Source organism: Somniosus microcephalus, chromosome 5 (assembly GCF_052327205.1).
Source record: "Somniosus microcephalus isolate GS21.2 chromosome 5, FLI_Smic_1.0, whole genome shotgun sequence".
NCBI classification, from domain to species: Eukaryota; Metazoa; Chordata; class Chondrichthyes; order Squaliformes; family Somniosidae; genus Somniosus; species Somniosus microcephalus.
In genome coordinates, this window is record NC_140991.1 from 16619340 (window position 1) to 16636297 (window position 16958).

The window sequence follows — 16958 nt, forward strand, 5'->3', positions numbered from 1 at the left end:
CTGCACCTCTGGTTGCGTAACCGGGTCTCCTGTACCTGTGGCCGTGTAACAGGGACTCCAGCACTTGTGGCCGTGTAACCCATAGGTAAGTTTTACTGTATATTTGTGGCTGTGTAACGGGGCTCTCATACCTTGGTAGGTATACCTCTCCGTTATCCGGAATTTTTAATCAACCGGCATCATCCCGGCTCCGTAGGTGCCGGATACAAAAGAGTTTACTGTATATTTGTGCAGTAGAAGCAATGCCTAGTGTAGTACTGTACCGTGCCGCCCAAGGCGGTCTTGGGCCTGTGATGAGTTGGCTGACCTTCACTGGAGCAGCAGAGGGGAGGAAGCTACAGTTGAACCGTAACTTTCTTTAGCTAGTGAGGAGGGCAGTTCAGACAGGATTCCTGGCCAGCGACCCCAGATGCAAATGCTTGTGCATGGATGTCTGATGAGAACGGCATCAGGTTTCATTGTGATGGCCCTCACTGTCCAGATTAACACGTGAAGAAAATACCACAGAGATAACTGAATGCTGCTGCCACCTATACCCATTGTCCCCAGGAGGTATAGGCCTGGGTAAGGGAATAAATTCACATGGTAACATTGGCGATATAGCATAAGGGAATCAATTCACATGGTCGCGTTGGAAACACCATCCAGGACAAAGCAGCCCACTTGATTGACACCCCATCCACCACCTTAAACATTCACTCCCTCCGCCACCGGCGCACTGTGGCTGCAGTGTGTACCATCTACAAGATCTACATCACTGCAGCAACTCGCCAAGGCTTCTTCATCAGCACCTTCCAAACTTTCTAACACCTAGGAGGACAAGGGCAAGCAGGCGCATACGAACACCACCACCTCCAAGTTCCTCCAAGTCACACACCATCCTGACTGGGAAATATATCGCCGTTCCTTCATCGTCGCTGGGTCAAAATCCCGGAACTCCCTCCCTAACAGCACTGTGGGAGTACCTTCACCACACGGACTGCAGCGGTTCAAGAAGACGGCTCACCACCACCTTCTCGAGGGCAATTAGGGATGGGCAATAAATGCTGGCCTTGCCACCGATGTCCACATCCCAGGAATGATGTTTTAAGGGAATACATTCACATGGTTATTATGGAGAGAGGAAGTAAAGCTTGTGTATTTTCATTCCCAATATCTCCTCGAGATGTTATAGTTTCCCCGTTCCTCAGTAGATTTTCTTTTACTCTACTTACTCGTCCCTGGATCATGGAAACAGGTCCGAGAGCTAAAAGTCAGTGGCAACTGTCATATTAATCAACAGTAAAGAGTTTAATACACCAGAAATTTCTGTCAGGTTTAGCAAAAAATATCATGTTTTTAATTAACTGTCGTGCAAGGTGGAACTTTAAGTTGACCCACTGTTGAAAATTTGTCAGTTGTTTTAATTAACACTGGATGTCAGAAACAGTAATATTTTCTACACCGTGAGAGTGAAAAGCAGTGAAAATCCTCCCTCTCCAGTCGGGGCCCATGATTGTTTGTGTTTAAAATCATTACTCTTGATTTGTAAGGATGTAGCTGTGCTTTACCGAATATTAAATATCAGTGAAGCACTGTTCCACATTTAATCTCCTACCAGCTCCTGCTGGCATCTGTATTGATGATGCTCTGCTATAGTCAGTTGCCCATTCTGATCTAAACAATAACAAAAATCTGCAAATTCAGTTTTATTTTACAGCTGATTTGGCACTTGCTGTAGTTTCAGTCTGAGATCAGTAGGTTTTTATGTGGCTGGCTGATTTTCTTCCAATTAGCAATACGTTTCTGTGATTCCCTAACTTGAATCAAAATAAAGATGTGAAAAAAACCAAAAGATGATGATTGCTGAACTATTTAGAATAGTTAACCCTACTCTTCCCGGTACAGTAGTTATATCATCTTGTTAATGGGATAAGCTAATATTTATCTGTGCACTGGCAGCAGTAATCATGCTCATTGTGTTGGAAAACTTCCTCTCGCAATTTATAAATCAGCTTTCAAGTTCTGAAATTGAAGGGGCCTTTACATTGCAACTTTAACATTGATTTGAAGCTGTTTCATAGAAATACATAGAAGTTATAACACGGAAACAGGCCATTCGGCCCCACCACTCCATGTTGATGTTTACTCTCCACTTGACCAAATAGATCTAATCACATTTACCCGCCCTGTTTCCATATCTCCAACTCCTTCTCTTTCATCCACCTCTCCAATCTAATTTTGAATGTTGCCATTGTTTCTGCCTCAAATACTCACCCTGGAAGTGAGTTCCACAGTCATGTGACTCTATGTAACAACGTTTCTCCTACCCTCTGTTCTAAATCTCTTGCATTTAATCTTGTATCTCTGGCCCCTCGTTCTTGACATCTCAACTACTGGAAAAAATCTGCTTCCACCTACACATCTTATCCTTTCATCATTTTAAACACTTCTATTATATCGCCTGCAATCTGTGTTCTAACAAAAAAGGGCCCAATTTTTCATGTCTGCCTTCATATTTGTATTTCCTCATACCCGGCAGCATCCTGGTGAATCTGCGCTGTATCCTCTCTACAGTCTCAATATCCTTCCTGACGTAAGAAAACTACTAGGCACTTGGTCTAAGCGTTAAACAAAGCTTTAATCAACTGTTTTACAACATGGAGGTCTAGTTGTGTCCTGCACTAGTTCCTGTTAAGAATGTCCTGCGCAAGCTGGGCCCGTGCCCGAGTATTTATACTCTTCCTGGACAGCGCCACCCACAGGCCGCTCAGTATTATTTCATAAGTCTTTCTTTCATGAATGACTGACTGATTCATGTCATTTCCTATGGTGTGTATATATTGCACTGAGTACTCTAACTGAGGTCCTATTAAAGTTCTTAATTACCTCTTGGTATTCACTTTGCACCAATTGTAAATACGGCCTAAATCTGGAGTGAGCCCACCACTCGACAACAGAGCACAGTGGAGTGAGACTCCTTGGAGGAGGGACCTTGCTGTGCTTTCTTCTGTCGTCAGGCCATACTTTAGCTCTGGATTTACACTGTGCAAGTTAAAGTTGGTGCATAGTAGAAACAGCCTTGCACAGATGCTAAACCAATAGAATCATCAAATTCTTCGACAGCATCTCCCAAACCCGTGACCTCTACCACCTAGAAGGACAAGGGCAGCAGGCGCATGGGAACACCACCACCTCCAAGTTCCCCTCCAAGTCACACACCATCTTGACTTAGAAGTATATCGCCGTTCCTTCGTCGTCGCTGGGTCAAAATCCTGGAACTCTCTCCCTAGCAACACTGTGGGAGCACCTTCGCCACACGGACTCAAGAACCACAGCGGTTCAAGAAGACAGCTCGGTGGCAATTAGGGATGGGCAATAAAATGCCTACGACCCATAAACGAATAAAAAAACATTTTTGCAGCGCCGAAGGCCATTCAGCCCATCACATCTGTGCTGGCTCGCTGAAAAGTTATCTCTTCAGTCCTTTCCCCATGCCATTTCAAATTTTTCTTTTTCAAATATTTATCTACCTCCATTTTAAAAGCCATTATGGATTCTGCTTCCAGCGTTGTTTCTGATGGGGCATAACATAACAAGAAAAATATTCTCCTAATTTCTCACTTTGTTCTTTTGGGAGTGGCTTTAAATTTATGCCTTCTAGTTATCAACTCATTGACTACAGGAAGTCATGTTTCCCTATTCACTATATGAAAAACTCTCATCATTTTCAACCTTGCTTAACCACCTCTGTTCCAGTGAAACGAGCCTCAATTTTTCCTAGTCTCTCCTCATTACTAAAGCCTCTGATCCCTGATATCCTCTTCGTAATTTACCTGTCTCTTCACCTAGACATCCTCCTTAAAGTAGGGCATCTAAAAATGGGCACAGTACTCTAACTGCAGCCTAACCAATGAGTTGTGTATGTTTATCATTACCTCTTTGCTTTTGTACTTTATTGCCTCTTTATAAACCTAGGATCATTTATGCTTTTTTAACAACTTGTCCTTACTTTCCTAAAAATTTAGGTCTCTGAGCTTCCGCTCTCTTTCTCCTTATAAATTATTTACCGTTTGGTGTATATGTTCATCCAAAATGTATTGCCTCCCATTTCTCTGCGCTAAATTTAATTGACATCTATCTGGCCAATCCAGTAACCTGTCGTGTTCTGGTTTTATTAATTCATGGGATCTGGGCGTCGCTGGCAAGGCCAGCATTTATTGCCCATCCCTAGTTGCCCTTGCGAAGGTGGTGCTGAGTGGCCTTCTTGAACCGCTGCAGTCCGTGTGGTGAAAGTACTCCCACAGTGCTGTCAGGGAGGGAGTTCCAGGATTTTGACCCAGCGATAAGGAAGCTGCTCACAGTCCTCTTTGCAGTTAACCACGCTGTCTCTTTTTATCTTGTCTGCAAATTGTGATTTTTGAGGAGAAGGAAATGCTGAATATTCTTTAGCTTTATAGACTCCTTCCTGTTAGACACTTATCTAGTCGGCATAGCTCGGAGAATAGTCTGAGAGCTGACAAGCTGATGAATCTGATTTTTTTTTTTTTAAATACACCCGTATGTATTAAAATGTATATTCAGCTAGCTTGTTTTATTTGTAAGTAATAGGTAAGTTATAGTTGTCAAAATCAAAACAAAACCACCGGAATGGATGAAATATTGCTGTCCACATCCTGTCTACTTGAGTGGTATAATCGATCAACATGATAGCCTGCCTATTTTTAGAGCCATTTAAGTGTTGTGTAAATCAAGCAAATATACTGAATTATTAATTACCATTTAACAGTATGACAGGAACAGGAGGAGGCCATTCAGCCCCTTGAGACTGTTCCGCCATTCAGTTAGATCATGCCTGATTTGTACCTTAACTCCATTTACCTGCCTTTGCTCCGTATCCCTTGGTGCCCTTACCTAACAAAAATCTATCAATCTCAGTCTTGAAAGCCAGTCTTGAATTGACCCAATTGTTTGTAACCTCTGCTGTAAAACATAGAGGTGAAAGGGTGGTTATTAGTCCTGTAGTACACTATCCCATTCATGTTGTGAAGGAGTGCAGGCCTCAGTTCATGGGTCCGCTCATAGAATGTGCTTTTTTGCCACAAGCCCGAGTTGTAACAGATCTCGCTGAGGAGCAACCTGGGGCCTCTTGGTCTAAATGACTCACTCATTGGACAAAGTCCGAGCCACTGGGGAGCCCTGAAATCTCTGTCCCCCTGCTCTCCCCAGTCTCCCTCGTATCTCGACAGGCAACGTACAACTGAGCTTTGTACTGGTGCAGCTTTAGGCCAGCTGCTCGGATCAGCGTGAAACTGGCCCAGTGACGACGCTTCCTCTGACTATTCTCACCCTCCCTGCGGGGTAGTGCCAGCCTTCTCCCCGTGGAGGTGCAGCTGAGGTTCAGAACCCAACAGAACGTGGGCATTAAATCCGCAACTCTGTGCCCCATCGCATTAGACAGCTCCCTTTACAAAATAACCAGTGAAAAACATTTCCTTTCAGGTGACGAGACTTCATTGTATAAAGCAAGGAATTGTGGATTTTGAGATTTAATCTTTTCTGCATGAGCGAATATATCCGGAGGTTTTTTTTTATTCTTGAAATCAAATTGCATTGCGCGTCACCTCATTTATTACAAGCGGAATTTGTTACACCTTAGGAATGTGCCAAGTTGCTATAGTTACTGTAGCTGGTGCACAGTTAAAGGAATACTACCCGATAAGGCTTTAACGTTGAATATTATGTGCAAAAATTAACCACCACTGTCGCCCCAGTATTTTACTGAATTTTTAAAAAGTTATGTTTAATTTTTTTTTAATGTTTTAATTTACCATATGCCACTTTTCTGCTGTTTTCATGGCTGGCGACTGGCTTAATGGGGGAGATTTTAACCCGACTCGCTCAGCAGCAACCTGGCGGGTGGGCAGTTAAAATCGCTGGGGTCTCGACCTGTCCGAAAGCCGCCATGATCGCAACTTCTGCAGTTTTAACCTGCTCTCCTGAGCAAGGACACGAGCCCGGGAGCCAGCAAGGTCTTTCTTTACATATGCATGTTGCGGCCCGATGACATCATTGCCACCTGACTGTCATTTTAACTCTGCCCTGAGCAGGGAATCCACCTGGAGTTAAAATCGGGGCCAATGAGTCTCCGCACTGCTTATATTCCTTGGTATCACCAAATATATATTTTTTTGAAACTTAAGGGCTGATTTTTACTCTGGGTGAGTATGGTCCCAAGACATTGTCGGCATGAGGACCTGGACATTTTAAATCTCTTCTAAAATGTCAGAACTGCTGTCTGTAACCGGAGTCACGCTACTTTCTGTACAATCACACTTGTCATGGTAGATTTAAGAAAATAATTATGGCATTTCTCATGGGCTTTCACGCCTCAATAGATCACTAGCGTATGATTATTAGGATCTTGCCCATGCTCCTAATCCAGAGTCATTTTTTTTTTTTTTTAAAGGATTTTTGTAAGTTATTTTGTTTTCCGTTCTGTGACCTTTCCGCAGCTCGCTCTGTTCCCAGCCAAGAAAGCAAGCAGGCCGCCCTATCCCCGCCGGTGCTGATCTGTGACCAGCTGCTAGATAGTGCACACACTAGTCCAACAATTGCTTCACCCATCACACTCACTGTGTAAGCAATCAACAACACAGCTTCTATCCTGCCAGTCCATCAGAGCTGAATTTAATTTTTTGAAGCAAAAATGATGCTTTCTCATCAGGAACGTTTCTTTCCTGTAATCCGACGATCACAGCTTTAGCACAGCATTGCACAATCGTTTGAAAAAGATGAGAGCTGCCTCCTGCGGTAAATTAATTTGTGACTGACTGACTGGTGTGCTCAGGTGAAGCACTCGCCTGCTGTTTCACACCTGTGGACATGGGTTTGCGTCCAGATCCTGCTGTCAGTAGGAAAGTCCCCTCTTTGGTGGTTGTAAGGTTTCTACATAAAATGAGTTTGAGTAGAGTCAGTCTGGTTCTTGGTTGGCCTGAGTCCACAGCACAGAATTGCCCATAATTCAATAGTAAATAGTCAGTCTCACTCGGGCCATAAGAATTCTTGGCGTGGGAAATGGAATTGTCAGTAGGAGATGGTGTCCTCAAGCTAGGGTTTAACAACACCTTGCATTTATACAGCACCTTTAACATAGTAAAACGTCCCAAGACACTTCACAGGAGCGTTATCAGACATATTTTGACACTGGGCCACATGAGATATTGGGACAGGTGACCAAAAGATTGGTCAAAGAGGTAGGTTTTGAAGAGCGTCTTAAAGGAAGAGAGAGGCGGAGAGATTTAGGGAGGTCATTCCAGAGCTTGGTGCCCAGACAGCTGAAGGCACGGCCGCTAATTGTGGGGCGAAGTAAATCGGGGATGCATAAGAGGCCAGAATTTGGAGGAACGGAGTTCTCGGGGAAGGGGGGGGGGGTTGTGGGACTGGAGGAGGTTAAAGAGATGGGAGGGGTGAGGTCATGGAGGGATTTGAACACCAGTATGAGGATTTTAAATTTGAGGTGTTGCTGGAACGGAAGCCAATATAGGTCAGCGAGCACAGGGGTGATGGGAGAACGGGAGTTTTTTGCTGGTGTCTGGAGAGAGCTTTGCTGTATATGTAGTTGTTGTACCTCACCAGGGAGTGCTTGGTATTGACATGGGATGTGAAGAAAAAGGGAAAATGTTCCATTTCCTCTTACTGATGTCCCTTAACTTGAAGAGTATAAAAGTAAGAGCAAGATTCAATTTCTGAAACAAATAGATATCATTAGCAACATTTGTTCCCAGTACATTTTCAGTCCTTGAATGAAATTATAGACTTTTTTTTAATGGGGGCTGCCCAGTGCTTTAAGATGTCCTGAGGAAGGTGCTGTGTAAATGCAAGTTTGTTCTTTCTACAGTACTGTAGTTGTTTTTTTTACACTGACAATCTTCAAAACCGTGTCCTTCTAATTGAAGCTCCACAGAAACAAAGCAGTTATCAGTATATCTGGGAAGCATCATTGTCAGCTAAGAAGTTGACCAAATTGCACCGAGTCTACAGCACAGAAACAGGCCATTCAGCTCAACTGGGCTATGCCTGTGTTGATGCTCCACACGAGCCTCCTCCCAGCCCTCTTCATCTAGCCCTATCAGAATATTCTCCCATTCCTTTCTCCCTCGTGCTTATCTAGCTTCCCCTTAAATGCATCAATGCTGTTTGCTACTCCTTATGGTAGCGAGTTCCACATTCCCACCATTCTTTGGGTAAAGACATTTCTCCTGATTGGATTGTTTAGTGACTATCTTATATTTATAGCCCCTAGTTTCGGTCTCCCTCCACAAGTGGTAACGTCTTCTCTTATGTCTACCCTATCAAACCCCTTCTTCATTTTAAAGATCTCTATCAGGTCAGTTAACAGTTGAGCCTTGAATAGCTTTAAGCCTCTTTCTAGTTTCATAGTGTATTCATTACTAGTGTGGCATTGCCAATACCTTTGCTGATTTTTTTTTTTGGAACTCTTGTTGAATAATGTTAGGGCTGGAATCTGACTTTTGTCACTGATTGATTGTCAGCATCAAGATCTCCAAGTAAGGCGTGGGGTGGCCACATGCAAAGGGAAACTCTTTCCTTGTCCCACAAAGCCTCGACTCCAATCTGAGAAGATCCCTCACTACTGCACCAGTGTGATATTTCCATTAGGGTACTGAATTTGGATGATCAGCCATGATCGCATTGAATGGTGGAGCAGGCTCGAGGGGCCAAATGGCCTACTCCTGCTCCTATCTTCTATGTTTCTATTTCCTATTCCAGCTATCCTCAATCCTGAATGACGTTGCCAGGTCAGAACTAAGTTTTGTGCTGATGGCTCTGTCTCACTAAAACATCGGTCGAGACTGACCAGAGTTTGTCCTTTATGGCCCTTAGAGCTGACAGAGAGAGAAACTTAACAACTTGGTCAGAAACACAGCTGATGAGTTGCGCCAAACAACCCTGGCATCTGAGCTTAGGTCAGATTCACTGGACAATATCATGGAATCATAGAATCTTACAGCACAGGAGAAGGCCATAAGAACATAAGAAATAGGTGCAGGAGTAGGCCATTCGGTCCTTTGAGTGTGCTCCGCGATTCAATAAGATCATGGCTGATTTTCTACCTCAGCTCCACCGTCGCACACTATCCCCATATCCCCTGATTCCCATAGTATCCAAAAATCTATCAATCTCTGTCTTCAATATACTCAACAACTGAACATCTACAGCCCTTTGGGGCAGAGAATTCCAAAGATTCACATAGGAACACAGGAACAGGAGTAGGCTGTTCCGCCCCTTGAGCCTGTTCCGCCATTCGATGAGATTTTTTTTCTTATTCACTTATGGGATCTGGGCGTCGCTGGCAGGGCCGGCATTTATTGCCCATCCCTAGTTGCCCTTGAGAAGGTGGTGGTGAGCCGCCGCATTGAACCGCTGCAGTCCGTGTGGTGAAGGTCCCACAGTGTTGTTAGGGAGGGAGTTCCAGGATTTTGACCCAGCGACGACGAAGGAACGGCGATATACTTCTAAGTCAAGATGGTGTGTGACTTGGAGGGGAACTTGGAGGTGGTGGTGTTCCCATGTGTCTGCTGCCCTTGTCCTTCTAGGTGGAAGAGGCCGCGGGTTTGGGAGGTGCTGCCGAAGAAGCCTTGGCAATTTGCTGCAGTGCATCTTGTAGATGGTACACACTGCAACCACGGTACGCCGGTGGTGGAGGGAGTGAATGTTTAAGGTGGTGGATGGCGTGCCAATCAAACGGGCTGCTTTGTCCTGGATGGTGTCGAGCTTCTTGAGTGTTGTTAGAGCTGCACTCATCCAGGCCAGTGGAGAGTATTCCATCACACTCCTGACTTGTGTCTTGTAGATGGTGGAAAGGCTCTGGGGAGTCAGGAGGTGAGACACTAGCTGCAGAATACCTAGCCTCTGACCTGCTCTTGTTGCCACAGTATTAATGTGGCTGGTCCAGTTAAGTTTCTGGTCAATGGCGACCCCAGGATGTTGATGGTGGGGGATTCGACGATGGTAATGGCATTGAATATCAAGGGGAGGTGGTTAGACTCTCGCTTGCTGGAGATAGTCATTGCCTGGCACTTATCAGCCCAAGCCTGAACGTCGTCCAGGTCTTGTTGCATGCGGGCATGGACTGCTTCATTATCTGAGGAGTTGTGAATGGTGCTGAACACTGTGCAGTCATCAACAAACATCCCCATCTCTGACCTTATGTTGGAGGGAAGGTCATTAATGAAGCAGCTGAAGATGGTTGGGCCTGGGACACTGCCCTGAGGAACTCCTGCAGCGATGTCATGGGGCTGTGATGATTGACCTTCAGTCACCACAACCGTCTTCCTTTGTGCTAGGTATGACTCCAGCCAGTGGGGAGTTTTCCCCCTGATTCCCATTGACTTCAATTTTACTAGGGCTCCTTGATGCCACACTCGGTCAAATGCTGCCTTGATGTCAAGATCATGGCTGATCTGTGATCTAACTCCATATACCTGCCTTTGGCCCATATCCCTTAATACCTTTGGTTAACAAAAAGTTATCAATCTCCGATTTAAAATTAACAATTGATCTAGCACCAATTGTCATTTGTGGAAGAGAGTTCCAAACTTCTACCACCCTTTGTGTGTAGAAGTGTTTCCTCATTTCACTCCTAAACGGTCTGGCGCTAATTTTTAGACTTTGCCCCCAGCCCTAGAATCCCCAACCAGCGGAAATAGTTTCTCTCCGTCTATCCTACCTGTTCCCCTTAATATCCTAAAAACTTCAATCAGATAGATCACCCCTTAACCTTCTAAATTCTAGGGAATACAACCCTAATTTGAGTAATGTCTCCTCGTAAGTTAACCCTACACTGCACTCCCTCCAAGGCCAATATATCCTTCCTAAGGTGTGGTGCCCAGAACTGCTCACAGTGCTCCAGGTGTGGCCTAACCAGGGTTTTGTATAGCTGCAGCATAACTTCTGCTGCTTGTATTCTAGTCCTCTTGATATAAAGACCAGCATTCCGTTAGCCTTTTTGATTATTTTCTGTACATGTTTATGACATTTTAATGATCGATGTACCTGAACCCCCAAGACTCTTTGGACATCCACTGTTTTTAGCTTTGCACCATTTAGAAAGTACCCTGTTCGATCCTTTTTCGGTCCAAAGTGGATGACCTCACATTTGCCCACATTGAAATCCATTTGCCACAGCTTTGCCCATTCACTTAATCTATCAATGTCCCTTTTGTAATTTTATCTACAATGCCGCCTATCTTTATGTCATCGGCAAATTCAGATATATGACTTTCTATGCCATCATCTAAGTTGTTAATAAATATTGTGAATAGTTGATGCCCCAACACAGATCCCTGTGACACCACTAGTCACTTCCTGCCAATTTGAGTATCTACCCATTATCCCTACTCTCTGTCTCCTGCTGCTCAGCCAATTTCCTAACCAGGTCAATAATTTGCCCTCAACTTCTACCTTAGCTAACAGTCTCTTATGAGGGACTTTATCAGATGCCTTCTGGAAGTCCATATAAATAACATCCATAGACGTTCCCCTGTCCGCTACTTTAGTCACCTCCTCAAAAAATTCAATTAGGTTTGTCAGACATGACCTACCTTTCACAACCTTGCCAGCGACACTCACATCCCATAAATGAATATTTTTTAAAAAATCGATGCTGGCTCTCTCTGATCAACTGAAGATTTTCGAGGTGTTCAGTCACCCGATCCTTAATTATAGACTCTAGCAATTTCCCCACAGCAGATGTTAGGCTAACTGGCCTACAATTACCTGGTTTCCCTCTCTCGCCATTCTTAAAAAGCAGAGTGACATGCGCAATTTTCCAACCTAAAGGGACGGTTCCTGAATCTAGAGAACTTTGGAAGATTATAGTCAGGGCATCTGCAATGTGCTCACCTACTTCCTTTAAACCCTGGGATGGAAACCATTTGGGCCTGGGGATTTGTCACTCTTTAGTGCCATTATTTTCTTCATTACTGTTATTTTACCTACGTTAATTTTATTGAGTCCCTGTCCCTGATTCAATATTAGTTTCCGTGGGATGTCCGGCATGCTATCCTCCTCTTCGACTGTAAATACTGACGCAAAGTAATTATTCAACATGTCCGCCATTTCCCCATTGCGACTGACAATATCGTCACTTTCAATTTTTAAGGGGCCAACATTGCTCCTGACCACCCTCTTTTTTCCTAATGTAACTATATATTCTTCGTATTGATTTTGATATCCCTTGCAAGTTTCTTTTTATACTCCCTTTTTGTAGCTCTTACTATCTGTTTTGTGACCCTTTGCTGTTCTTTGTATCTTTCCCATTCGCCAGGATCTGTGCTATTTTATGCATTTCTGCCTGCCCTTTCCATTAGTTTTATGCTGTCCTTTAACTCTTTAGTCATCCATGGCTGGTTATTGGCAAGTAGAACTCTTGTCCCTCGGGTATAAGTTGGTTCTGCATCACCTTAAATTATTTTTTAAGCATCTCCCACTGATCTTCTGGCGTTTTACCCATTAACAGATTTGTCCAGTTTACTTTGGACAGTCTCTGCCTCATCCCGTTGAAGTCAGCCTTACCTAAATCTAGAATCTTAGTAGCTCTTTCGCGTTTCTCCCTTTTAAACGCTACTTTGAACTCGATCATGTTCTGATTGCTGCGGAAAAGGCAGGGACAGGGTACTGAATTTGGATGATCAGCCGTGATCTCATTGAATGGCGGAGCAGGCTCGAGGGGCCGAATGGCCTACTCCTCCTATCTTCTATGTTTCTATGCTATTGGATAAATGTTCACACACAGTTAGGCTGTTAACTAAATTTGGCTCATTACTAAATCTAATATGGCTTACCCCCTTGTTGCCTCTAGGACATATTGTTGTAGAAAACTATCACGGACACACTCAAAATTCACTACCTTGCTGACAGGTGCTACTCTGCTTTTCCCAATCTATATAAAAGTTAAAATTCCCCATTAAAACCACTCTGCCTTTACTACATGCTTGTCTAATCTCTACATTTATACAATCTAGCACTTCACAGCTGCTACCAGGAGGCCTGTACACAACTCCCACTACAGTCTTAGATCCTTTCCTATTTCTTAATTCAACCCATAAGGTCTCAACTGGCTGTTTACCTCTTTTTAAATCCTCTCTCATCATTAAAGTGATTTCATCCCTAATCATTAAGACTTCTCTTCCCCCTCTGCCATTTTCCCTATCTGTCCTGTAAACCTTATAACCTGGTATATTTAGTTCCCAGTCCTGACTGTCCTGCAGCCATGTCTCAGTAATGGCCACCATGTCATACTCTCCAATTTGAATTCGTGCCTGCAGTTCATTCAATTTATTCCTTATACTCCGTGCGTTTGTATGAAGAACGCTTATTTGGGCCACACACCCTAGCCTGTCCTTCAGCTCTGATGCTTTATTCATATGTTTCTTATTTCTCTCTCCTGGTTTAATCGCTTTACATCTTTTAGTTTTCCCTTTACCTGTAGTGCCTAAAGTACAATTTCTGACTGCTACTCTACTCAATCCTCTGAGTGAAGAAATTTCTCCTCAGTAGAGTTTAAATGGCCGACCCCTTATTCTGTGACTGTGACCTCTAGTTCTAGACTCCCCAGCCAGGGGAAACATCCTCCCAGCATCTACCCTGTCAAGCCTTGTAAGAATTTTATATGTTTCAATGAGATCACCTCTCATTCTTCTAAATTCAGCCCATCATCCCAGTGCTGGCTGCTTGAAAGAGCACTCCAATTGGTCCCACTCCCCTGCTCTTTCCCCATAGCCCTGTAAATTTGTCCCCTTCAAATATTTATCTGATTCTCTTTTGAAAGTTATTATTGAATCTGCTTCCACCACCCTTTCAGGCAGCGCATTCCAGATCACAACTCGCTGCATAAAAATATTTCTCCTCATCTTTCCTCTAGATTTTTTTTTTGCCAATTACCTTAAATCTGTGTTTTCTGGTTACCGACTCTCCTGCCAGTTTCTCCCTAAGTACCATCAAAACCTCTCAAAATTTTGAGCACCTCTATTAAATCTCCCCTTAACCATCTCTACTCTAAAAAGAACAACCCCAGCTTCTCCAGTCTCTCCACAGAACCAAAAGTCTCTAATCCCTGGTACCTTTCTGGTAAATCTCCTCTGGGCCCTCTCTAAGGTCGTGACATCCTCCCTAAAGTGTGGTGCCCAGAACTGGACTCCACACGCCAGCTGAGGCTGAACCATTAGTCCGAGTTCAGGCTGCCTACCTAATGTGTACTCTTTTTATAAAAAAAAAGATCTGCCATGCCCATGGATGTACGACAAATACACGTTCCAAGCATAGAGGTAAAGAGCTCTGCTGCTGGGAGGGGAAGGGAGCTTAAAAATTATGCTTCTTGTTTCTTAAAGTCTTGCAGTAGAAATGGATTACAGTTAATGTGCGGTTAATGTACTCTCACCACTAACCTTTGCTTTACACCCCTGGGTTTTCAGCCAGTCACAGAACCAAAGGCAAACAGTGGGTTAAGTTCAATTGATCTTCATGTAACAACTTAAGTAATCTGATGACCTGAGGGAGAACTTTCCCACTCCTTCCCCAGAGATGAAGTTCTTAGTTTCTACTGATCATTAGTCATTTCTTGTAGGATTTATATAGTTATTCTATGCAGGAGGTAGTGATCTGGGTATGTTATGTCATTCATTACATTATATTGAGTTTTAAGATTTGAAGGACCCAGCTCGGGAGGAACAGGTGACTTTGGACCTCTGGTTCCCAAAGCTCTCCGTCACTGGGGGTTTTATGGCTGGGTCTGTTGTAAGCTAGACAGAGATTGATTGCTATCATTAGTCAATAGCTCCATTATCGTTGCATCATGCGACTACAGGAGGGTAGAAGGCAAACTAGATGGACCTGGGTCTTTTTTCATTTAGCAATCGCAATGTTCCTATGTACCTCACTGTCACTTGACAGTGACCATAGAGTCCATCCTACAGGAGTCATGTACAGTGTTTATGATATTCCCTATGGTGTGCTATACTCCTTAAGTTTTTTAATTGAACAGAAAAGTGAGATGACTGCCAACCATGCTGCCCCCGCCCCCCCCCCCCCCCCCCGAAGCGAATAGGCTGCTGATGCTCACTGTGTAGGTTTGCATCATGAGGAACTGGAGGGCTGCCAGTACCCGTGGAACTGTACCCCAACATTCAGAAGAGATGGGGTGAAGAGACACTGGAGCTGCATGTATGGATTTGGAGGCAGATATAAATCCATTTGTATTGGTGCTGTTTATCTTCGGGTTCCTGGAGACCACCGACCATGAGCTGGCTCCCAGCCTTTACACCTGTTATTCTGGCTCCTTTATCCCTTTGAAATGCTCACAGATCCCAGTTTTTCACGAATCTACAATTCCGCCATTGAGCCCAGGGAGTTGCACTTAGTAAACATTGGAAACGGGCTCACGAGCAGCTGGTTCCCAGAATCCTAACCAGAATGGCACGTGTATAAAGCAGCTTTAAACGACTTCAAACCTGTCTCTCACTGATCAGCACCAGTATGGCAACTTGGAATGTAAGCAGAGCATTGGAGCAGGAAGCTTTGTTCCACACCGGGGATTTCTGAGCTGTGCTGAGCGGGGAAAAGAGCCGCAGGTGGAGCAAACACTGGACCGGGTTGTCCTGCTTCAGCAGTATGTTGTGCCGGCGCTGTGGGAGCACCTTCACCACACGGACTGCAGCGATTCAAGGAGAAGGCTCACCACCACCTTCTCGGGGCAACTAGGGATGGGCAATAAATACCAGACCTTTCCAACAACGCCCACACCCTGACAACAAGTTTACAAGAAAAACTCCCACAGCCAGTCAAGTGGGCATCGGCAGAGGCCGTGGACCAGGTTCCCCCTCCCCCCGCCCTCTCAGTGGCAGTTGTGTGTCATTTGCCATCTTGGATATGAGAACAGCTAGATCCTCCTTTAGTTTGTAGTGAAAATATTTGCAAAATCTATGCAAACTGCTTTTGTGCAGATCTTGTGTTTTGCGTATTTCCCTTTTGATCTGATAATTCGTTCATTTTACAGATTTTTTTTTTTTAATCTGCCTAATGACAAACTCATTAACATACTGACAGGTCCTGCTGATAGAATGTCATTTGTTGTTTTCCAAAAGATAGTGCCTAATAATTAAAAATAAAATGAAACCAGGAAAGTGAGCGAGGCAAAATGGATTGAGATACTGACCTTTCACCTCTGGGACCGAGGGGTAAATGCACCAATAGGATGCCACCCTGCCCTCAGCTGTAAAAAGTCACGCAAGCTGAGGTTGGGACGCTGTCAACCAGGTTCCCAGTTGGTTCGAATCCATTGTACAAGACCACGATTTGGGGCAAATTGGTGATTTCACTTGAGCTCAAATACAAAATACAAAAAAACAGAAAATGCTGGAGGCACTCAGCAGGTCAGGCAGCATCTGTGGCGAGAGAGAAACAGAGTTGACGTTTCAGCTCGATGACCTTTCGTCAGAACCCGGTTTTTCACAAATCTACGATTCTGCCGTTGGGGCAAAGGAGCCGCACTTGGTATACACTGGAAGCTGGCTCCCGGACTCCCAACCAAAATGGCACGTGTCTAAGGCAACTTGTGGCCAATCATTTAAGCTGCTGTGTGAGTCGTGTGCCAGTGGCTCTTGCTCCCAACGCGTGGATCTCGGGCAGCCGGCTGCAAGCCAGACGTAAAGCTTCCGGGATTTGCTAAGGCCGGTAATTAGGAAAACCCATTAGAGGAGCTGGCGCCAGTTGCATAGGCCTTGGCTCAATCTAAAAGCAGCTTTAGAGAGGCCACAAGGATTAATGGTGTGGGTAGTGCAAGTATCGGACTCTTGCAGTGAGGAATGCTCATCTGTTGGAGTTACGGCAAATTGCTAGATTCCCTAAATCCAGGTTGCAACTGTCATGAGCATCTTCAGTCAAACTGCACCAAGATT

General features: G+C 44.4%; 1 protein-coding gene across 3 annotated transcripts in view; it reads left to right on the forward strand.

Moving 5' to 3' along the window:
• The window catches only part of arhgap39 (Rho GTPase activating protein 39), a 549348-nt gene that overhangs the window by 363072 nt on the left and 169318 nt on the right, over nt 1-16958 (forward strand). The gene's annotated exons all lie outside the window — the stretch shown is intronic.